This window comes from Anguilla anguilla, chromosome 4, assembly GCF_013347855.1.
Source record: "Anguilla anguilla isolate fAngAng1 chromosome 4, fAngAng1.pri, whole genome shotgun sequence".
NCBI classification, from domain to species: domain Eukaryota; kingdom Metazoa; phylum Chordata; class Actinopteri; order Anguilliformes; family Anguillidae; genus Anguilla; species Anguilla anguilla.
The window spans coordinates 5077568-5102068 of record NC_049204.1 but is presented as its reverse complement, the minus strand read 5'-3'; the positions used below and the strand labels follow the sequence as shown (position 1 = coordinate 5102068).

The 24501-nt window shown below is 43.9% G+C and overlaps 2 long non-coding RNA genes across 2 annotated transcripts; one reads left to right on the top strand and one right to left on the bottom strand.

Annotated features, from left to right (window-relative positions):
- Nucleotides 1-172: 172 nt before the first annotated feature.
- Nucleotides 173-14688, bottom strand: LOC118226085. The gene is made up of 4 exons (XR_004764960.1): nt 14346-14688; nt 3086-3254; nt 1624-1742; nt 173-582 (listed from the first exon to the last, which is right to left on the bottom strand). It is a non-coding gene; the product is annotated as an uncharacterized LOC118226085 (long non-coding RNA).
- Nucleotides 14689-21741: 7053 nt separating this feature from the next.
- On the top strand, nt 21742-22500 carry LOC118226330. Its single transcript, XR_004765023.1, has 3 exons — nt 21742-21836; nt 21917-21984; nt 22177-22500. It is a non-coding gene; the product is annotated as an uncharacterized LOC118226330 (long non-coding RNA).
- The last annotated feature ends 2001 nt before the right edge of the window (nt 22501-24501 follow it).

Here is a 24501-nt window from a genome sequence, read left to right as displayed (position 1 = left end):
TGTGTGTATGCTTGTGTGTGTGTGTGTGTGTGTGTGTGTGTGCATGTGTGTGCATGTATCTGCATCAGTGTTGGTGTAGGTGTGTGTGTGTGTGTGCTTGTGTGTGTGTGTGTGCATGTATCTGCATCAGTGTAGGTGTAGGTGTGTGTGTGTGTGTGGGTGTTTGCATGTGTGTATGTGTCTGTGTGTGTGTAGGTGTGTGTGTGTGTATCCATCTAAGACCTGGCAATTCATTTTTGTCCACTGCAGGGAACCTTAGTCTCTGGTCATAATCTGAAGAGCCGTATTCCATTATGCTGAAACGCAGACCACAAGGCGCGTTCAATAAAAAATAAAATGCATATCTTTGAATAAATTTTCAATGCAACATGTCTTGTCAGCCTAGGCACTTTTATTATGTTAATAATACTTGAATAATACTTTTCTTTCTGCTCGGTCCCAGCAGACCGTGTGCTTCAGTTCAGTAATTTGCACAGAGTCACCAGGGATTTGTATATGAACCTGTTTTCAAAACTTACTTATGAGATGTGTTGGCTTGGGGAAGAGGATGTGGGGTTCTTTATCTTAACACTGTGAATCTTTCTGCAGGGTCAAATTAAAAAAAAAAAAAATTTCAATAATAAATTAAACACTTCACTTTCTCTTGGCTGTACGTCCTACAAAAATAGTACTCAAACCCTAAGGCCTGTAATTCAATCAACATTTATCCTTAACTTTTACTTAAACGTAAACTCAAGTTTAGACTTTTTCTCCAATTTCTATACGGTTTGGCGATTGGTTTCAGTGCTTGCTGGACTCTCCAAAACTGCATTTGCTAAGAAAAAAAGATTTTTTTTGATTGTCAGTTAAAGAAAATGTTGATTAAATCCCACCCTAAATTCTTGCGTAAACCATGCATATCCACAATGGTGTGTCACGCGCCCAACAGCCAAATCTAGACTCAAAACAATTTTGAGGTTTGGCCACAAATCTATATCTAGCCTGTTTATCTGTTTATCTATTGCACAAATGAACGCACGCGAATGAATCACTCAGTACACGGAGAGATTATTTCATAATCGAGATGCGCGATCGTAGATATGCATCACATAACATCGCCGTGCGGATGCCTCCTTCGCAACGCTCACAGCCTCCACCTCAAGAGCGAAGAGAAGAGAGAGAGAAAGGGTGTCTCATGGCGTAGCCTGTAGAGCGCTGTCCACATGCTCGTTACGAGCCGCGACGTCGGTGGTTCGAATCCCGACCGCACCTTTGTTGCACGTCTCTCTCTTTCCCTGTTCTTCCTGTCCCTCTACACTGTTCTGTCCAATAAAGCTGTAAAGCCCCAAAAGAAATATTAAAGAGAGAGTGGAGAAACAGGCGACATAATATCTTTTTACATTAGGCTTTTTCGAGCAAGATCAGATCACATAGGGGCGACATAGCTCAGGAGGTAAGAGCGGTTATCTGGCAGTCGGAGGGTTGCCGGTTCAAACCCCGCCCTGGTCGTGTCAAAGTGTCTCTGAGCAAGACACCTAACCCCTAACTGCTCTGGTGAGTGAGAGGCATCAGTTCTAAAGCACTTTGGAAAAAGCGCTATATAAATGCAGTCCATTTTACCATTAAAAATCTTTTTTTTTTTACCAAGATCAGCAGAGTTCGGTCGAGCGGTTCAGCAAGCCCAGACTTCATCTTGGTACAGTATGCTTCAAAGCTTCTTACAAGGCAAGGACAAACTAACCAGGTGTCTTTAGCATTTGGAGCTAGCGGTAGAAACATAGAGTAATGAGGAAAATAAGTAGATTGGATAGCCACGGGATAGCAAGTGCAAAGTGTGCTCCTTCAAAGTTACCTTACCTAGTTTACTACCACTAGGGCAGTGGTCTCCACAGCTACAGGGTCTGCTGGTTTTCATAGTGACTCTTCACTTCATGAATCAATTAGGGCAGTTGATTACACAGTTAACTCAACTCACCTGGTGTCTTGGGTCTCAATTGGGTGCTGATTTTAAGGTAAAAACAAAAACCAGCAGACCCTGTAGCTCTCCAGGACCAGGGTTGGAGACCACTGCACTAGGGCATGTTTCTGCAGAAAACATGGTTCCACCTGACACAGACCCAGGCCCACTGTTAAAGTGTAACCATTCAAGATGGAGCCAGAGTGTTCTTTTCATAATGCTATGTCAACATGCCTGGAGCCGGCGTGACTGCTGTGTGCTGTGTGTCCCTGCATGTGAGCGTGTGTGTGTGTCTGTCTGTGTGGGTGTGTGTGTGGGTGGGTGGGTGTACGTGCTTTTGTGTGGGTGTGCGTGTGTCTCTGCATGTGTGTGTGTGTGTATGTGTGTGCGGGTGTGGGTGGGTGGACGTGCCTTTGTGTGTGTGTGTGTGTGTGTGTGTGTGGGTCTACGTGCCTTTTTGTGGGTGTGTGTATGTGTGTGTGGGTGGGTGGGTGTACGTGCTTTTGTGTGGGTGTGTGTGTGCTTGTGTGCTTGTGTCTCTGTATATGTGTGTGTGCGTGTGTGTACATACTTTTGTGTGGGTGTGTGTGTGTGCTTGTGTCTCTGTATCTGTGTGTGGGTGTGTGTGTGTGCTTGTGTCTCTGCATGTGTGTGGGTGTGTGTGTGTGTGTGTGCTTGTGTCTCTGTATATGTGTGTGTGTGTGTGTGTGTGCTTGTGTCTCTGTATATGTGTGTGTGTGTGTGTGTGTGTGTGTGTGCTTGTGTCTCTGTATATGTGTGTGTGTGTGTGTGTGTGTGTGTGTGTGCGTGTGTGTACATACTTTTGTGTGGGTGTGTGTGTGTCTCTGTATGTGTGTGGGTGTGTGTGTGCTTGTGTCTCTGTATCTGTGTGTGTGTGCTTGTGGGGGGGTGCGATTGCATGTCGTTAACAAAGAATACAGCATTCACTTTCTTTCTCCACCTCTTTATTGCCCCAACAGCTACAATTAATTTTCCTTAATGCTCCCGCCCCCACCCCCCCCCCCCCCCAAATACCAGCTCCATGCTACAAAATGTCTGCATAGGTATAACTTTAAACATTCCCCTCTAAACAAAAAAAAAACGCCCTACACTGACTGATGAATAACCGAGTGATGAATGACTGCTTACTTTTGCCGCAGTCTTCCAGAGGGAGTGGCTTGTCACATGACCCACAACCAACAATTACCCTCAGAGGGCCCCGGGTCCTTCCAGGAATGTGGAATAGAGGTCGGCTGCCATTTCCCCGGGGGCGACCCCTGAACAATGGGCTCGTCAAACACGCTCCACATTAAAACCCCTGAAATTAAAAGGGGATTGGCTGTAAAAGTTGATCTGGAGGTTATGTGAGCTTGTTTACACAGACAACCGAGCGTGTAACGGCAAGCTTGCGCGCATTAAAATGAGAAGGAGAGGGGTTAATGTCTTCTGCGCGAGGAGAGGTACTTAACACTTATTCGAGGTCATGAGCCTCAGGTTTGTCAGTAAAACCCTGAGTTAATTGAAATTTATAGTTCATGAAATTGATAGAGTAATTATGGTGTATACCGGTCACATCTTGTTTAGAACATTACACTTATTGGAAGGATAACACCAGTAATTTTTTTTTAATCTCAGTATCAACATATCCTATGAACAGACAAAAACCAATGTTTCTGTCCAACACTCGATGAATTGATCCTGCAAACAATTACACCAATATACAGTATCGGAAGTCATAAAACTTCATTGTCGTCCAAAAATGTATTAAAACAAGTCAAAGAGAGATATAGCTACTGTTGCTTTGATCAGCCTAATTCACCATTACGAAGGAACCTAGCCTTTGTACGTTTCACTGAAACAACTTTGTCAAGTGACAATGATTGCTTTTACAATGTGTGGAAAGTAGATTGGCATGGCACTGAAATACTGAAAATAGCCCCCATCGAAATGAACTACGTTTTGAGGTAAATTTGTTTTTTTAAAAACTACACTGGCCATGGTTTCCTGGTTGAACACTAAATGGGGTAGGAAAATACCAAAAAAGTACAGAGAGTTGGACAGAAACATTTTCGAATTTGGTATTTTCATAGGATATGTTGACGATACTAAAGAAATGAAAAATACTGGTGTTATCCTTTAACTAAAATATCACAATACTCTCATTTAATTGACCAAGGAGAACATTAACCATTTTGCAAATACGCTCTTGTTCTTTCATGTATTGTAGCCGCAAGCCCATAATTATATGTGTTTTCACCGATGAAACAATACCGTTACAATATCGTCTCCCTCAAACAACAGTAAGATTCAAGAAGCCTAACAATAAATCTGCAGGGCAAATGTTTAAAAGTCGGTCACGAGCTCCATCGTGTCCGCTACTGACATATCTATGGCATTGCATCACATTAATGAAGTCACTATTATCCAATAAGCACAGGGGTGGTGATGCCATTGTCACATGCTGAAAGCACGAAAACCTGCACAAACATTTATTTTTACCACCACAAGTCAGATGATTTAAATTTTTTTTTAAATCTGATCATGAAGCACAATCAAGAACTGCGATAACCGTTGACTGTGTATTACTTCAGATACCCGCATTATTTATTCAGTGGGAACGGATTCATGGGATCCTCCTTACAGACTGAAGCAAAAGTGTAAAAGACTGGTCTGATGATGTTGTTAAAAGCGGAGGTCTCGTCAGGGCCAGCCCTAGGATTTTGGTGGCCCTAAACAAGTCTGTTCGAGTGGGGGGTGGGGGGTGGGCTGGGTGGGGGGGGGGTGTTGGATTCTGTCAAGCCAGGGGGTTGTTGCTTAAAAGGTAAAATCCTTCTTACATTACACTGGTATGAAATGTTCTGTTGCCATTATTCCGTTTAAAATTTATACCGGTAGTTCCATGACAGGGGATGATTATGAAAATAACGTTATTTACCTTAGATAAACATTGGATCACGTGCCCCCCCCCCCTAGCGGTTGTGGCCCTAACAACCGCATAGAGCGTTTATGCCACGGGCCGGCCCTGGGTCTCGTAAATAAAGCTGCCCCAGGTATCTGACATATGGTGAGGAAATCTCAGATTGAGAGGGGTTAGAGACCTTTCCCTGCTGGTAATGTGTAGGCGATGCCTTCTGAATGGGGCGACATAGCTCAGGAGGTAAGAGCAGTTATCCGGCAGTCAGAGGGTTGCCGGTTCGATCCCCCGCCCTGGGCGTGTCAAAGTGTCCATGAGCAAGACGCCTAATCCCTAATTGCTCCCAATGAGCTGATTGTTACCATGCCTGGCAGCCATGGGTGAATGAGGGGCATCAATTGTAAAGCGCTATATAAACGCAGTCCATTTACCATTTAAGCAGACTTCCTGAATGCCTAGAGCTTTTCTCACAGCTTCTAGGCAAATTTCTCCATTGCTTTTCAGTTTATTTTTAGTATGCCATTACTAGAAGTCACTGTTCGGAGCCTGGAAAATGATACAAAGCCTGTTGATGGTAGTACATCATCTGTTGTATTATTTATGATTGTAAATGTGCAAATATTTTTTGTGGTTGTTTTTTCTATACCATAATGTGCTGTTGGGTTTTTAGAATCTAGTGGCATCGAAAGCAAGTCCGTAGAAGTTGTTTCATATGTGACAAAAATAATGTAGATTGCTGTAATACAAATATTAATCGCAACAGCACCATCACAACAACACCACCGTTGTTTCCCAGTTACATAAACTCTATGTTTTCATAATCAATGTACACACATGACGTGTAGCTCCACCAGGGAGCGCTCGAGAGCACAAAGAAAGGAAGTCAAATTTGTTTACACTGGAGTGAACTTTATCCACGGAACATATTTTGTTTTCTCTGTGTTCATCCTTTAATGATGATTTTGTGGATCTTTCTAGGTCTTTTACTCTAATTAGTTCATCGTCAAACCTTTGCCGCCTTTTTGTAAGCTTGTCTACATTTATCGATTATTAATTGTTATTAAAAGAAGCACAATTTCGCAGACTCATTATATAAAGGACAATAATAAAGGACAATTTCGAATTTAATATATTGTCACATTGCATCTTTTCTCATAAAACATTTTTTCGTCACTATTCGTTCTCATACGCAGACTCCACACTGTGTTGAAGAACAGTTTCATCCGCTGTGTCTACAGGGAGCCTTATCGGTGTCCTGAATCGCAGCTTAAGTGCGGTCGATGGAAACGCGTGAAAGAAGCTACTGGTCCATCTTGTTTTCAGGCAAAATTACTAGGGGCAGCGTGAAACCCAGCGTGTCGTTTCCGATCTCCCCATGGCCTGCTTCTGCATTATTTCAAGCCGACTGTATTTGATTTAATAATGGCCAGCCCATACTCACGCGGGTACCTATAATCTTGCTTTATTGTAATAAAAGTGAAACGGGGGGGAGGGGGTGGGGGGGGGGGGGGGGGGGGGTGAGCCAAAACACATGACCGTTTATTTGTGATTACTTGTGTTTGCTTGTGTTATTAGAAAATAAATCAAGACTTAACTAAGATCGCGCGCGCGCGTGCGGGTTTTAAGTTCTTTAGTTAGGCTACATGCAAAGCTACTTGTGACCCCGCACCCAATATTTTGTTTTCTAGCCTAATGGCTGTTTTCAAACATTCTTCTGAGATTAGCCACTTAAACTCACGTATTGTGTTTGTCTGATATCCTTAGAAAGTTCATCTGGAGAATAAAGGGGCGACAAGCGTCCGACAAAGACCTTTCAGCGTCAGTAGACGGAAACAACGGTATTTAAACCGAACCAGCGCGTCACAGCCCAACAGCATTAAAAGGATAGATAAATCTTCGTAGCCCTGCGTCATTCTAATGGTAAAGTGCCATATGTGGCTGCCAGGTGTTGCCGCCAGCTCATTCAACCCTCGTCCCGGAAAATGCTGAGCAACTGTTTGTGACGATGAGCTGTAATGAATGAACTCAGCCAAAGATAACTCCGTAGATTTGCGAAGGCTTGACCTGGGGGGCCGCACTGGCTCGCTTGTTTGTCGAAGCTATACTGCACACGGTAAACAGAAAAACGTGGCGTTTGGGCGTTTCGGTAGCGCAACGCAACGCAAATTCACATTACATGACATTACATGACGCTTTTATCCAAAACGACGTACAGGTAAGTGTCAATTTAAAAGTGTCGGTTCCCAGAAAACAAAAACAAATGTTCGTTCGAAGTCTGACATTTTTGACGTTGATTGCCAGCAATGTGAAGAGGTTGAAGATTATTCAGGATAACAATTCCGGACGTTTGCATGGTTACAACTTAAGTGTGTGAACCAAAATCATATCTGAGTGACTAAACATCTGAATCACATTTATATCTCACACATGATACATTGTAATCGAAGTAATAACACCAAATAATTTCATACAACCACTGCATTGCTAGCATGAATATTATTAATACAGATATTATTATTACTATGATTTTTATTATACAAATAATTCTTCCAGTGGTGGTGACATTGTATAAACAGTAAAATCAAGGAAGTAAAACATTTTTTTAAAGTACCTTTTATCTCATAGCAACACCAAACAAAATTACACGTGAATACATTTACACTATGGAGCATCATTTACATTGCAACCAGTCAGTTTTACCCTAGAATAGCGAATGTGTTGATATACATCCTGCTCTTTGTATACCTTAAAAACAATGCTGTCAATGCCACACACTGTGAATGTCTCCTCAGTATGTGCAGTGCTCCGTCTGCAGTGTTGCCACAGCAACTCGCTGCACTGGCCGTCCCGTTTCCAAAAGGTGCCCTGATGCTGGAACTGGAGAAGAAATCCAGTGAACCCGAGCTCGGTCATGTGACTTACTGTGCGTATGGATCAATGTCAGCCTAAATTCTTTAAAAAATCCAATATTTGGTCAATGTGAGGTCAAAGGTCAAGTGTGTATGGGGGGATCTGCTTTTGGAAATGAAACAGCAGGTACTGTAGCATGTTCAGCTGGGCTGCAGCAGATAGTCCACTTCTGTCCCAACTCAATGCACCCAGCATGTACTCAATGAGCTCAATTCATTGGGATTTAATTTAGGGTGACCACTCGGTGAATTACTATCCAATTTCTCACGTTTCCATTAAGCATCGTGCACAAAGCATCCTTATATAATATAATACTCGACGGAATCAGGAGTGTAAAATGAGCGGGGAATTCCCAGAAATAATGTAGCTTGTTATACATTGTTCAGCTGGCAATGTGGATCTGTGCATTTTTTTGGAATTAGTTATGGTTAGAAATATGGTGGAATATTTTGTATGGACTTGGTTTGAAACGTTGTTGGTTTTTTTTGAGCACAAACAGTATGAAAGGTACACCCATGCTGTTGGAAAAGAAACCTCCATCACTGTCTCACGGCCATGTGAGGAGAATTTTGATCTTCCAAAGCTATTAGCAAGCACAAGAACCCTCCCGACCAATTTCTCACTAACTGGAATTCTAGACGCAAGTAAGAAAGTTTTAAACAGTTATAAATAGTTTGTAGACTCCATTTCCAGCAGAGATGGCCAGGGACGAGTCCGGCAAGAAAAAGACAATGCTTGAATGAATTAAAATACCACAGAATGACTGATTGATTGACACGCAGTATTTGGTAAACCTGCAACAGCAAGTTGCTCTGTCGAAAAGATGAAAAACAAAGCATGAAAAAAAAACCTCAGCGATTATGAGGAGTAGAATTTTGCATAAAGCCAAAAAACACAGATATCAGCAGGCAGCGATGAAATGGTGGAACCTGCTTACCTTTTCCCGCAAACCGTTTGATTGCAGGAATTGTTGCCAAATCCCCATTGCCCTTCTGGAGGACATGGACATCCATTTCAGGACATGTTTCTGGATGTCACTTCACACAAATTCCATGATATTGATAATGCTGTCTACCCACGCAAGTGCATTTTATATTGTTTCCTGTTTTGTTTTTTTATTCTATTTTCTCCCATTCTCCCAGAGAGTCTCATGCAAATAATCTTTGCCCTAGAAGTTTCCTGTTCACAAATTCTCATGGTGATGAGTCATGAAAATATTTCTGATGCTAATTATGGTATTTGTATGTGAGGAAACATCAAATAGTTCACATTAAATGATAATAATAATAATAATAATAATAATAATAATAATAATAATAAATGGTTAAATATATAAAATCATATAATTTCTATAATATGGATCAATGGAAATGTTTCCACAATTAAAAATATAACTGAATAAATATATCCACACATATCAAAGCTCTTGCGTTGTGGAACCCCAGTGTGGAGGATTAGCTGGGAAAAAAGAGCTCATTATTGGACAAGACATCTGACGCCTCTGTCCAGCTGTAATGATCAATAACTGCTACTGCTTAAGTTAAGCTGAGAATGCCTGGGGCCGGTTTCACAGTGATTAAGGTTTTAGACAGCTCTGGGATATGTCCCTAAAAGTGATCGACTGATGCTGGTTCTCAGTTGACAGAAGCAGGGAAATCCAGTTTAACTAAATGCGATAAATTCGCGAGGAGCAGTTCCTGCACAAAAGGGGCAGGGCCCACTGGTGGCGGTACTGCAAAAAAAAAACGAATTTTTGCCTCAACGTTCACACCAGCAAGTCCAAACACCTGTCGCACGCGGTACTGCTGAGCAGCGTGCAGTTTTAACCAGTCGCCTAACAACACCTTATTTCCATAACTGAACATGTCAGAAGGTTTTGGGTTTTGTGGTTGGGGGGTCACAAAGCAACGCTCCAGCCAATGAGCAAACGGCCTGTCAGGCTGCCGCCAGTGCGACCCGCCGCACCGCGCCTCAGTTTTGCAAAATGGCGCCGTGGTGTCCCGCCAGCCTGGGGACAGTTCAGCGACTGCTTTGCATCTCTTTGAACCGCCGACGGGGCGGCACTGCGAGAGGTCCCGGGTTCAAATCCCGGCGTGGAGGGTCCCTGCATGCTCCCTCCTGTATCCGCGTGGGGTTCAGTAGGCTAATTGGAGAACCATAATTGCCTGTAGGTATGTGTGCTATGAGTGTGTGAGTGAATGGCGTCTGCAGTGGACTGGCAACTGCTCCAGGGTGTAGTCTGCCTCTCACCCACTGCATACAGGAATAGGTTCCATCTACTCTCACAGATCCGGCTGGCAGATCTACTCTCACAGATCTGGCTGGGAGATCTACTCTAACAGTTCTGGCTGAGAGATCTACTTGCACAGATCTGGCTGAGAGACTTACTTTTACAGATCTGGCTGGGAGATCTACTCTCACAGTTCTGGCTGAGAGATCTACTCTCACAGATCTGGCTGAGAGACCTACTTTTACAGATCTGGCTGGGAGATCTACTCTCACAGTTCAAGTTAGGAGATCTACTCTCACAGATCTGGCTGGGAGATCTATTCTCACAGATCTGGCTGGCAGATCTACTTTTGCAGATCTGGCTGGGAGATCTACTCTCACAGATCTGGGTGGAGGCAAAAACAAAAGCTTTACTGCATAAAAGCAAGAGGGAAACACCTTCCAGAATCTGTTTTCAAACGCCAAACTGTCTTTTCAGCCGGTGCATATTCTTTTCTAATGCTCTCCAATGATTATCTCTCTATTTGTTTGAGTTCACCTTCGCCTTGGCACGTAACTGTTGCGCATAATTGGAGCGCAGTGCCTTTCATCAAACGGAAAAGGAATGTTTTGTGAGCAAATGCAAATGACTCCTCCGCTTGAGAAAAAAAAACAAACAATTCACTCCCCCCCCTATAAACAAGACCTGACATGGAACACCACCCCCTTTCCAAGGACTACTTGTACTACAAAGAATTTGACTGCTTTTGTCTTGTGGTTATTTGTACGGGAGTGACGTTACGTAACACGAACGCAAAACAGTTAAGAGACACACGGGAGCAGTTTCCAAAAAAAAAAAAAAAAAAAACGCGGACTATCAATCAAAGGCATAGATGTTTTGGCCTGAAGCAAAGTTCAGTATTTGATTAATTGAATGAGAAGAAAGATATGGGCGTAGGCCTGAGCTATCATAGCCATGACTTCCATTCACAAACAGACCCACCACAAATCGGCCTCTGACGCCCGGCGACCAGATGTAAATCCCTTCCTCGTCGACGTCGAGCGAACGCGTTTCATCTCGTAATCTCTTCATCGCAAGGGAAATCCTGACGGGCTTAATTTCTTAATTGGGCAGTTGGGCAGGATCAGCTAAAGATTAAGGCCAATTTGCCTGCCGTGAGACACTGAGCGGATCAGGCCTGTGATATGTTATTTCAGCAGACATATGCATGCTATAATCTGTCATAAAGGCGAACAAACACATTACAGGTGAACTCATTGACCTAATATTCATACAGTATATACATCTACATATATACATACACTGATTGGCCAAAAAAAAAAGTTGCATACTCTAATATTTCGTTGGACCGCCTTTAGCTTTTATTATGGCACGCATTCGTCATGGCATTGTTTCGACAACCTTGTGGAACGTCACAACATTTATTTCCGTCCAGAATTGCATTATCTTGTATTGACGACGGGAGAGTCGAACCACTCCGTAAAGTCTTCTCCAGCACATCCCAAATACTTTCAATGGGGTTAAGGTCAGGACTCTGTGGTGGCCAATTCAGGTGTGAAAATAATTCCTCATGCTCCCAGAACCACGCTTTCACAATGTGAGCCTGATGAGTCTTGCCATTGTTGTCCTGGAATATGTCCGTGCCGTCAGGGAAGAAAAAATCCATTGATGGGATAACCTGGTCATTCAGTACATTCAGGTACTCAGCTGACTTCCTTTTATTGCTGCATAACATTGCTGAGCCCAGACCTGACCAATTGAAGCAACCCCAGATCATAACACTGCCACCAGAGGCTTGTACAGTGGGCACTGTCCAAAAAAACAAAACGGCAACTCTTTTTTTTTGGCTAGGCAGTGTATAACCTGTCATAAGGGTGAACAAACACATTACAGCTGAACTCATTCACCTAATATTCATATAGTATATATATCTACATATCTCAAATGTGCATTATTAGTTATAATATATGTTGGCTTAATGCATCTTTAGATAATCTGGCCTTTTTTTCTTATCTTGCCTGTACTAAATACTGCTCATCCCCTTTAAGAGTATTCAAGTGAAGCAGGCAGTGCAGGATTCAGGAATGCAGTCCATGGCTGCAACATTCGGATGAATAAGAAGCTGTAGTTACAGCCTATGTCCACTGGGTGTCTTCATTGAGCAATAACATTAATTCCGTGAACTGAAGGACTGTTAGTTTGGCTCTCGTTTCGTTTTCTTCCCATACACCGTCAAAGAGGAGTCCTTCTGATTTCTCGTGGCTAACTATCTGTTGATAATGCACTAAACCATAATTATAAAAGCAACTTGAGTTTTTTAATTTCATTTTTACATATGGTATACCATTTGAGAACTTCTCTCGTGCACAGTGGGAAAAGTCAGCTGCCACCAAGGACGTGTTTAACCAACTCAACCTTTGTACCTAAGGCTTGTCATGATTATTATGTACAGACACCAGCATATAGGCATGTGAAAGAGGGGAAACACCCAACATCCTGTCTTGGGATAAATGATTTGTGTGCCTTGTTGTCCAGCCTCTGTGATTTGAGTCTGTCTGGAACATAGATGCAGATCTACTAGACAGGACTACAGTCTATTCACTCAGCATCATAACCCCCCCCCCCCCTTCCCTTCACATGGTGTCACTAACTTATGCAGAACAGAGAAACGACCACTCTAGAATCCCATTCTAGATTCAAAAAATGTATTTATAAGGTCATTTTTTCCCCCATTCAATATACATGGCCCATCAAGCTTACTGACATTTGAATGCTGCTTGCTGTTGGTGGCATGGAATATCTGGCAATGCTACATCTGTGCTGAGAGAGAACCAGGCAGCCATTGTGAGATCTGTATCAGCAGGAAGCAGATGTACATAACTGGTTGTGGCCCCTTCTTGCCCCCCCCCCTCCCACCCTCATCCCCCGTTAGTGCATTAACTGGGTCATCGGTGCCACAGTCCATCTCCTCTTTAACGCGGGTATTTCCAGTCCTAATAATGGCTCTGCTCCATGGAAATTATGTAATCTTTTTTTTACGAGGAGTCTGACTGTCGCTGGGGTGGACTGCAGAGTACTTTAATCTAAGAGAACTGCAGTGTACTGTATTCACCACAAGGGGGGCGGGGGGGGGAGGTGGATACAAGCAGTGTTTGTCACTCTGAATGCCTCAATATAAAAGCAAAAATGTTGATTATTTAATCCGCACAGTTCTGCAAATTTATAATCTCATAACTGGGACTGGGTCCCTTCCGATACCTAATTAAAGTGTGGAAAACAGCAGTATCCCTCTTGAATGGAACCCATCGTAGTGCTTACTAAATTCCCAAGGCACTTTCAACTTTAACCCTTTTGAAGAACAGGTCTTTTGAAATGCTTTTTTCAAAATTCAAAATTCAGGGACTCCATCGCTTTCAGCTGCCAGCAGTGATTGTGACATCAGCATTAGAATGTTCAGTTAAGACCATTCTAATTGTCTGTTACACCCACGGGTAATTATCAAGGGTGGGGTCAGGTCCATTTCAAATCAGTCAATTCAGGAAGTGTTTTTAACAAATTAAATTCACAAATTGAAAAAAACACCCATAATGCTCTATGAAGATTTTTTAGTTTATTAATTGAATTGAAGTTTGTTGACTTGAATTGAGGGACTGGACAGAGGAAGTGGACAAGATCCCTCTCACACACCACAGGAAACAGCCAAATCACTCAGGGACAGACCCTTTACAGAGCACCCAGAGCGAACCAGAATCTGAAACAGAAATGACTCTATTGGCTGTATATTTGTGACCCGCTGTAGACTTCCTTCTGTGGGTCTATGCAGGATTGCTTGCCTAGACCTACAGAAGGATCCCATTCTGACTAATGGGACTGGAGAAGGAGACACCCCCCCCCCCCCCCCATTACGTATCTGAGACACCCTACCAGAGTGAATCACACCAACGAGGTCTTAACGCTCCCCCCCGAGGACACTGAAACCATGGGACCACCATTAGTCACATCACGCAGAACGTCACATAAACCAGCCTGTGTCAGGCTCAAGGGGCTCATACAAGAGGCCACAGTCAATCTAACCTCAACGGCACTTGTGCTTCACATTCAGTATTGAATTTAAAGCTCGTATTGCACTTTTCCCCCCCAATTCTTGCACATGATTGCATGTTTACTGAGATGAATGAAAACCGTTGTGTTAAAAAAAATGGATTAAAAAAAAAGTCACTCGGTTAAAATGCATTACTTTAAGCAGGCAATCAGCCACCACAGCACGTATGGTTTAAATCACTCTGACCTACGTTCACGACCACGCCGATCGTCTGTTTTGCTGTTAGATTGGCGGTAATTAAAAACATTCCTACCTCCGGCGTGATTCCTGGAAGAAGACGGCGCGAGTCTTCTGAGAGGTGACAAAGGGGGAGAAAAAAAAAGGCCGCATCTGGCTGTTTAGCAGCAGATATCCGCGCGTCAGCCGGCACCGGTTCAGCGCGAGGGCTGGAGACGGCTTCCCGAGCGCTGGGGCGCAGCTGTCATCTGGGGCTGTTTATGGCCGCAGATGGGCGGAAGTTTAACGCGGATTCCAGCGACAGGCAGCACCGCGCGCTCCGTCTCTCCCCACCGGGGGGATGAAGGTTGCCTTTCTTCCGGGGCACACGGTCCCATTGTAGCATATCGCGCATTCCCCCGGAGCCCGGGTATCGCTGCCACTGCCTCTGTGTGTGTGTGTGTGTGTGTGTGTGTGAGGTCGATGTGTTTACAGTTGTGCATTTTCCTAGCCAACCACACAGTAGGAGAGACGCGCGCATAGCGTCAATCACGATGGAAACTGCAAATGAACGCTGCGTTTGTTCGCACCAGGGCTTAACGACTCCAGGTTTTTTGGTGCCTGCGTTCGTTCGTTTCTCTAGGAAAATTCGTTTTGGTTCTCAAGTGTGTGGTAGGCTATGAGGCTGCGTAATTCATCTGATGGACACCTATTGGCCTGCCTGGCGGGGGGTTACCTGGACGTGGGAGGCCAAGGTCACACAGGGGCTGTGATTTTCTCTGGCTGAATTGATGGGAATTGGGAGCTGAAGGCACCAACTTTATCCTCCCTGTACAGACGGATGGTGTCGCTGCGAGCATCTGGCTCACTGCACTGTGCTGGCCAGCTGCACGGCCACAGAAACCGCTCACAAGCGCAGAGAAACCATTCCATCTTCTATCAAAAACTGCCATCAAGAAACCCACACACATACACGCACGCGCATACATACACGCGCACACACGCGCGCGCGCACACGCACGTGCACAAACATACACGCGCACACACACACGTGCGCACGCACTCAGGCACACACGCACACACACACACACACACAAAAACACACACACACTCAGAAATAACAGTACAGAGGAGGTCATTTTTTGTTCTTTAAGAAACAAATTTCCCAAATGTAACCCTGAAAGGTACAACAGAGTAATTAAGGTACTACTAAGTACCTGAACAGAACAAAAACAGGTACAAATGAATTATTAAACCCAAAACTAGGGGTACAGTTTTATGTACCCATACGGTGCCACCCCAGTAACAAGAATATCTTTTTATGAACGTCTTTGTACCATTTTAATTATGTGAGTGCATGCACAGGAGTAGAAAACTCAAGACTTGTCTGAGAAAATGTGATCATGGGAACGCAGCTCTGGTCTAAGAGGGCTGGTGTCCACATTCGTTTTTATTCCAACCAATAACCCTGCCTTACTTTTCTACATAGCCTGGAAGAGCCCAAATTCTGGTTCGCTCCTGTACTGGCAATAGACCAGAGTAAATCATTTTCACCAAGGGTACACGTGCGCTCGCCAGCTATAGCTTATGACACTTCAAAAATATTATCAGATCATGTAGGCTACACAATTGAGCTAATGAGCAGAAGCAGAACTGCATGCTGTACACTAGCTTAAGGTGCAGTTGGCAGACATGGTTAATCCATTCCCAGACTTTTATCAGTTTCCCGCCCCCCCCCCCCCCCCCCCCCCCCATCCCATCCCGATAACGGCAGAGCCGCGTTCGTACCGTTTTCCGGTCTCTCTCCGAGGAAGGGAGAAGAAAGGGCCCGTCGGTTAATGAGTGACAGACGGAGAGCGGGCGGCGCGAATGAGGCCTGAGGCCTTCGAGAAAACGGCGGGAAAATAAACGCGCCGCCTCAGCGGGGGACTGGCCTCCGTCCAAGATGTCTGCCTTCGGTTTAAGTGAACTTCCTGTTCGTAGTAAAACTCCACCCACCCCCTCCACCTCCTCCTCACCCCTCCCCCTGCAACCCTTTGAACTCATGTCTGAACCAGACCCGCCCGCTACCCAGATTCAATCTCCTGCCCCCAAAAACTGCTGGACTGGCAAGAACTGCAAGGTCTAGCCCTGCCACGCTCTCTCTTTCTCTCTTTCTCCCTCCCTCCCTCTCTCTCGCTCTCTCTCTCTGCTCTCACTCTCTCTCGTTCTGTCTGCTCTCTCTATCTCTCTATCTCTCTCCCTGTCTGTTCTCTCTCTCGCTCTCTGTCCCTCCCTCCCTCCGTCTCTCTCTGCTCTCTCTTTCTCTCCCTCTATCTCTCTCTGCTCTCTTTCCCTCCCTCCGTCTCTCTCTGCTCTCTCTCTACTCTTTCTCTCTGCTCTCTCTCTTGCTCTCCCTCCCTCTTTCTCTCTCTGCTCTTGCTCTCTCTCTCTCTCTTGCTCTCTGTCCCTCCCTCCCTCTGTTTCCCTCTGTCTCCCTCTGCTCTTTCTGCTCTCTCTTCCTCTCTCCCCCCCCCCCCCGCCCCCCCCCCTCCCCGGTGGCTCCCGCTGGTTCTGTGTGTCTGAGAGAAAGCCCTCAGACTCAGCAGTGAAGAGCTGCTCAGGCCTCTCCAGTCCAGCGTCTGGCCGACGGCTGCCCTCTGAGTCAAGCAGCTGCCACTCAGCCAATCGGCGGGTCAGCTGCCCGAGCTACAGGCTCCGCCCACGTGTCTGATTCAATGGTCAGTGAACTTGGGTGGAAATATTAGAATCAGAGGCCTGGGAATAATATAATAATATAATTTTGTTTTGTTCCAGGTCTGGCAATTACATCCCCTGGCTTAACCCCAGAACATGGGCAGCAGGTACTTAACCCGCATTGCTTCATTGCACCCATTTATACAGCTGGATATATACTGGGGCAATGCAGGTTGGGTACCTTGCTCAAGGGCACAACGGCAGTGTCCGACCCAGGAATCAAACCTGTGACCTTTAGGTTCCTTACCCATTATACCACATTGCCGCCCCACTGATCACTTGGCAGTTACTCTTACCCAGAGTGCAATGCAGCATTACTTTCAGTGATGCATTCAGTTCTGCAGCTATTATACCACTTGGTTTCAGTTTGGTTTATTTTTTTACTATTTGGCAGCATAATAAGCCATATACCCAGGGGGAGGTTCAGGAAATGGTGGCTTAACATTGTAATTATGCCACCTTTATATATATGTGTGTGTGTGTGTGTGTGTGTGTGTGCTAATCCTCAGCTGTAAAATGTACCCAAAATTACGTTAGGAAAATATGGACTTCTTGTTTTCACTTATTTAAAGGTCAAAGTGTAGCTATGGCCCATACAGAGCAGGTTTAAGACAGAACAAATACTTTTCCACAGTTCATACACGTCTTATGCCAGTGGTAACCAACCATGTTCCTGGACGGTCCTGTAGGTTTTCCATTCCAACCCTAACAAAGCACACCTCATTCAACAGCTAGAGATCTTGTTGAGTTGTGCCAAATTCAGGTTTAAATGAAAACCTACAGGATAGTAGATCTCCAGAAACAGGGTTGGTTACCACTGTCGTGTGGCATCATTTATCACGTATGACATTTTTTTCTAACGAACCAGAGGATATTGGGCTCCCATTTATAGTTGCTTTGAACGCGCCAATTTGTACATTTGTACAGTAAAGATCACCGGTTGTATAGCCAGAGGCTTCTTTCAGTCCAAATCAATATTTCACCAAAAAGAAAGGAAAGCATGCACATTTTAACTCAAACTGACGCCTAACTCAGTTATTTTATATAGTCTTACGGGCCACCCCCGCCGCCAACGTCAAATAATTTCACATTGATCGCAGTCGATGCAAGGGAGCATCCTTCACGCGATGTAATTACGTTTTCATTTTGTTGAATCGCTGGATGTAGCTACATGGGAAGCCACATTTTTTAAATTAGGCGTTCGCATTCATGTTAAGTGACAGGCTCGTGGGGTACCCGTTTCTTAATCGCACACTTAACTCTCACACAGACAATAGCTCACCAGCGCGTGGCAGAATACTGATTATCTGGTGGGTATAAGCACTGCATCTGATTCCTCGGTTTAAATCTGAATCTACTTCTGCAGAATGTATCTGTCGTCTAAGCTAACGTGGCTTTGAGAAATTCCGGTGGATGATGACACTGCATTTAGGCTATAGGCGCGCGTCCAGCAAATGTGTCATTGGTTACGTGTGACTACAATATGGACCTTACTTTTGCGGCGGCGATTTCAATGTGCAAGTATGTGATATCACGGTAGGTCTACACGCTCCTCCGAGCTGCGGTATCCTATACATACTCTAACAGGTGGATTTTTGATAGCCTAACGGCATAAATCTCCCTGTATCTGGGGAATAATTGCCATGACAGACTATAATGATATATTACGGATTACCAAATTTGATCCGGATTTGACAGACCGTGGATGGAGGAGGGTCTTGGAAACGCGTGGAGATGTACTATTAATCTCCCAGATTGATCCACCTTTAAGGATACAAACCCCTGCATGACAGTTATTTTTTCTTCTCTTTCGGCTCGGGTTATCGTTTGTTTCTATCATACAAAGTGTTATTGTGGACGCCGAAAACAACGTGCTGCGCGAGCTGTGTCCCCCGGGTGTTGCGCAATGCAGATTCCCACTGCTAGGCTACTGTGAAGCTGCCGTAAATACACACAGCTTAAATCAAATTAAATTAATTTACATAGTAGCCTAAATTTAAGTGTCAGAGCCAGTCAACCATTAGCCGAAACACCAGCCAGTCTATTAAACACGGTGATTTGATCCAGGATTTGAAGTTCCCTCTATTGCCCGTCTCAATGATTGTATTTCCTTGTGTACACATCACGTCTGTGATTCCAATGAATATCGCAATAAGGAAGGGGTGGGGGGGGGGGTGGAGTCTATATTGCAGTGTTTTTGTTTGTTTGTTCTGTATCATCTTGTTTTTTTGTACCAACTTGCATTAAATAATATAATTAATTTGAATATATGTTTCCAGCTATTTTAAGTACACAGAAATTCTCTAGTTACAAAAAGATTACTGCAGGAATTTGAATCAGCAGCTCCCTATGCTGACGGCCTTCACCTCAGGATTAATGTTGGGGCAGTTTTTCAAGAGTGATTTCGTCAGCAGAGATTTTTTGGACTCACCAGATCCTCAGCACTTGTGCTTTACCTCCATCTAAAAGGGACAGTTCCCCTTCCTGGAGGTTTTTTTTTTTTTTTTTTTTTTTTTGCATAATATTTCAGTTTTAGTATGTGTTTTCGGTTGGCCCAAGCTGTTTTTGTGCACAAATGAGATTTGAAACTTACAGAAACTTCTGTAAGTATCTAAAAGGTCCTTGATCTCACACAAAAAAAAATCTCGGGCCAATCAAAAAAAAAATTTATATATGAAAACTGAAATTATCTATTTTTGAAAAAAATCCCAGGGAATGATCTATCCCGTTAACTACATGAGGTTCCAGTTGGTGACACCGAGTTTCATGTGTGATGTCACAGTTAGAGAATGTATTTTTCTTGCCTGCACCCCCGGAAGAATGTGCAGAAGATGCGTTAAACTGTAAATGTTTCACTTGCGAGGTTAAGGAGGACTCTGGTGTGTTGTAAATGGTAAATGGACTGCATTTATATAGCGCTTTTATCCAAAGCGCTTTACAATTTATGCCTCTAATTCACCAGACCAGTTAGGGGTTAGGTGTCTTGCTCAAGGACACTTCGACACGCCCGGGGCGGGGTTTGAACCGGCAACCCTCCGACTGCCGGACAATCGGTCTTACCTCCTGAGCTATGTCGCCCTGATGTGTAGAACACAGAGTAGAGCATCTGGCGACAGAAGAGTATCTTTTATCACCGGGCTTCTGCTGCATGACTGTCACACTGCGGTCTAGTTCCCGTAGAGTATCATGGGTCAGCATCGTCGTTGGGCTGTTTTCCCAGCAATACCAAGTCTGTCTACTCCTGATTACTCACTGTGTGCTGGTGTCAGCTGATAAGCTACTTCCTGTTACAGTGCTGACAGGCATTGCATGATGTGGCTGTACGAATTACTCACAGGCACAAACATCCGTGTTGCTTCAGTTTTACTGTTCTGGCGATACTAGACCAGAGGCGTTGCCCAGGGAGTCAGCACCATGTACTTAGCCCCGATTCAAATAGATTTGGCCAACAAACTGACCAAGATGTTACCATTTTTAGTATGAGAATAGCATCCAGTAAAGTACTGAGGCAGTCCAAAACGGGAGCAATAAGATTGTGTTTTGAACTAAGGATGGACAATCCACCCAAGTTCCCTTGCTCTTTTTTTTTTTTTTTTGAGAAAGGGAGAAGACTTTCATGTGACTGGCTTTTTTTCCTTCTTTTTTTTTAAAACAGGAAGTGAGAAGAGGAAGTCGTGTGTATTTTTGGCACAGCCGTTGGAAGGATTTTCTGGTGAGGAATGCGCCAGGAGATGTTTCAGGAGGAGAAGAAACAGAAGAAGAAGAGGCCTGTGGTGCACTGCCACGCAGGGACTGATCCCTGCTGCAAACAATAAACTCCTCGACCAATAGGAAAGCAGTGAGCTGCGATATGGTTCTTTGCTATTGGGCGAAGCCAACACAGCAGTCTGAACAATGCTGTCTGAAGAAGGCCGTCCTCTCAATTTTGTTCTACACATGGGGCATATATGCACACTCAGTGGCCGCTTTATTAGGTACACCTGTCCAGGACAGGGTAGGGCCCTCTTTTGCTTCCAGATCAGTCTGAATTCTTCAGAGCATGGATTCAACAACGTGCTGGAGACCTTTCTGAGGGATTTTGGTTCACGCTGACTTGATAGCACAGTGCGGTTCCTGCAGATTTTTCGGCCGCAAATTCATGCCGCAAACCTCTCGTTCCAGCTCATCTCAAAGCTGCTCTGTTGGTTTGACGATCTAGGGCAGTGGTGTCAAACTCGTTGCCATGGAGGGCCGTGTGTATGCAGGTTTTCATTCCAGCCTCAGATCTTGATTATATAATTAGTTAAATTATTTGCTGAATTAGGGATGCAGGTTTGTGCACAATGGTGACCCGACGTCTATGGTGACCCGCATTGTCTAAATAAAAATTTTCTTATATTCTGTGCTTCAATGCAGTTAAACGCATATGGCTGAATGAGTAATTGGACTCAATTAAGGCAGCATTAATTGGTTGGAATGAAAACCTGCATACACACGGCCCTCCATGGCAACGAGTTTGACACCACTGATCTAGGGACTTTGCAGGCCACTGGAGTAAACTGAAGACACTGTCTTCTTTGTGGAACCAGTTTGGGCTAATGCATGTGTAGCAGTCGGTCTGCCGGAGAGGCGGAATTGGTCTTGGCTGCGCCGGCTGGTGGAGAGAGCACACGCACCTGGGCTGCGTTAGCTAATCAGCCCAGGTGCTTAAAGGTGTGCTGCTCTCCACAGTTTGGGACTAAGACCAGGAGCTAATACAGTTATGACGGTTGTTTCGTTGGGTTGGGTTGGGTTGATCTATGGATTGAGGCCATTTATGCCAAATTCTGACCCTACCATCTGCTTGTTGCAGCCAAAATTGAGATTTGTAAAAGTATGCAACATTTTTCCAGTCTTCATTCATCCAGGTTTGATGATCACGTACCAACTGTAGCCTCATCTTCCTGTTCTTAGCTGACCGGAGTGGAGCCTGATGTGGTCTTCTGCTGCTGTAGCCCATCCACTTCAAGGTTTCACACATTGTGAGATGCCCTTCTGGACACTGTTGTAGACGGCTGTTATTTGAGCATTTGTGGTCGTTGTTAGCTTGAACAAGTCTGTCCATTCTCCTCTGACCTCTCTCATTAACAAGGTGCTTTCATCCACAAAATTGCTGTTTGTTGGATTTTTTTTCTTTTCTTTTTTTAATAACACAATTTTTCTCAATGCTCTAGAGACTAGTGTGGAAAACCCAGAGAGGGCAGCTGCTTCTGAGATGCTGGAACCACCACGTCTGGCACCAACAATCATACCACAGTCAGAGTTGCTTATATTATGCGTTTTCTAATTTTCGGTCAAACTTCAACTATAAACTATTTCTGCATGCTTTATACATTGAATTGCAGCCACATGATCCACTGTTTGGAGAAGCAGGCTATTTGCCTTAATGAGTGGGTGTACTTAATAAACTGGCCACGGAGTGTATAATCAGTCACGATCTGCCATGCCAGACATTCAATATTTAATGAAAAATAAATAAACTACATTCTCTCCTCTGACAATATGGATGTAACATTTGTGTGAATATTTCCAAGAAAGCTCCCTTGAAATGTGGAGGATGTGCAATTTATTTTTGGTATCACTTAAAACTTAGACCTTTTTAGGTTGCTCATAAAACAAAAATTAGTACAGGTCTAATCAGTTTAGATGGTCCAAAATCACTCTCCTAGATGTACGTTTTATAAAAGGCTATGTATTATCGAAATGTAATTTTCTATGTGTTATTGAACTTTCCATTTAGACTGCAGGTAACTAGTATTTCCAGACTCTTTCAATATAGAGAGCCAAGAGATATTATATCCCCATAGTCAATAAAAAACAATGTAGGTATAGCTGGTAGGGATAATTTCACAATAGCACAGACAGAGCACAGCGACAGTTGCCCTCTTTAGTTCTGTGACCTTGCTTGATTAAAATGTGTTGACATCATGGAAAGCTGACCATCATGTCGATGCCATTGTAACCCTGGGAGAGGGGTCCCGTCACATTCCACATTAGAACATGTCAGAACGTAAACAGTATCGTAACGGCCTCTAAATCAGTGGTGTCAAACTCGTTGCTATGGAGGGCCGTGTGTATGCAGGTTTTCATTCCAGCCTCAGATCTTGATTATATAATTAGTTAAATTATTTGCTGAATTAGGGATGCAGGTTTGTGCACAATGGTGACCCGACGTCTATGGTGACCCGCATTGTCTAAATAAAAATGTTCTTATATTCTGTGCTTCAATGCAGTTAAACGCATATGGCTGAATGAGTAATTGGACTCAATTAAGGCAGCATTAATTGGTTGGAATGAAAACCTGCATACACACGGCCCTCCATGGCAACGAGTTTGACACCACTGCTCTAAATGAAGCCAGCGCTGTAGTCGTCTGATAAGCATGCTAAGGCAGCTAACTGTGCTATGCCTACTGTGCTTTTAATTGGCTGTACTGAAATCCAACTAACTTTCTCAAGCAAAGGGTAGCCTATCAAAAAATGGCCGCCATGGATGCAGATTTGTGTTGTAGCCCAGTACTAGGACACCTGATTGTACTTATCAAGGTCTTGATTGAAGACCGTGACTAGTTAATTAGCTGAATCGGGTGTCGTAGTGCTGGGTGAAAATAAAAGCCTGCGCCCACACTGGTCCTTTTCAGATAAGATTGGACACTCCTGTTCTACAGCACTTGTAAAATACTATGGATTTATGTTCATTTGGATGGGCCAGAACACTGTAAGCATTGGCAGCCTAGAACAGTGGCAACCAATCCTGTTCCTGGAGTTCCACTATCCCTGTAGGTTTCCATTTAAACCCTAATTTGGCACACCTGAGTCTACTAATTAGCAGCTTCAACAGGATCTCTAGCTGTTGAATGAATGATGCTTTGTTTGAGTTTGAATGAAAACTTACAAGATGGTAGATCTCCAGAAACAGAGTTGGTTAACACTGGCCAAGAATGACTTGATTGCTTAGTTTATAAATCTAGACATAACAGGGCGTTAGTCAGATTTTTCACAACTGGGCGTTCACAAATTTTTTGAGATGATGACTCAGTTATTGTTAAAATATAGCTTTTCAAATATGCAATGTGACTGTTGATAACATATGTAGCTCAGTGTATGCACAGTAACTAGCACATTTAATTTGTCTGGATTGGATGTCTTTGGAAAGCAGATAATAAAATTTTTTTAAAATGTTTTATTCCCCATACATACAGTATATTGTAACTCACCTCTACCCCTTTCACTATCCACCAGGGGATCCCTGTTCACAATTTGGTAATCTTTGTCCTAAGAGTAGAGTAGCCAGAGTTAGCGCACAGAAATGCAGCACAGCACACATCTCCGCTTCTCACCATACGAGAGTAATGGAAGTGATCATGTGTGCATGTGGACTCTTAAACGAAAGCCCCTGTGATGCAAAAAGTCTTAATAGTTTCTTGTAAATGTTTTTTTTTTTCCTTTCTTTTTTCCGTGCACTTTCTCTATGCTGGCAACAGATCTGTCTTGTAGGTT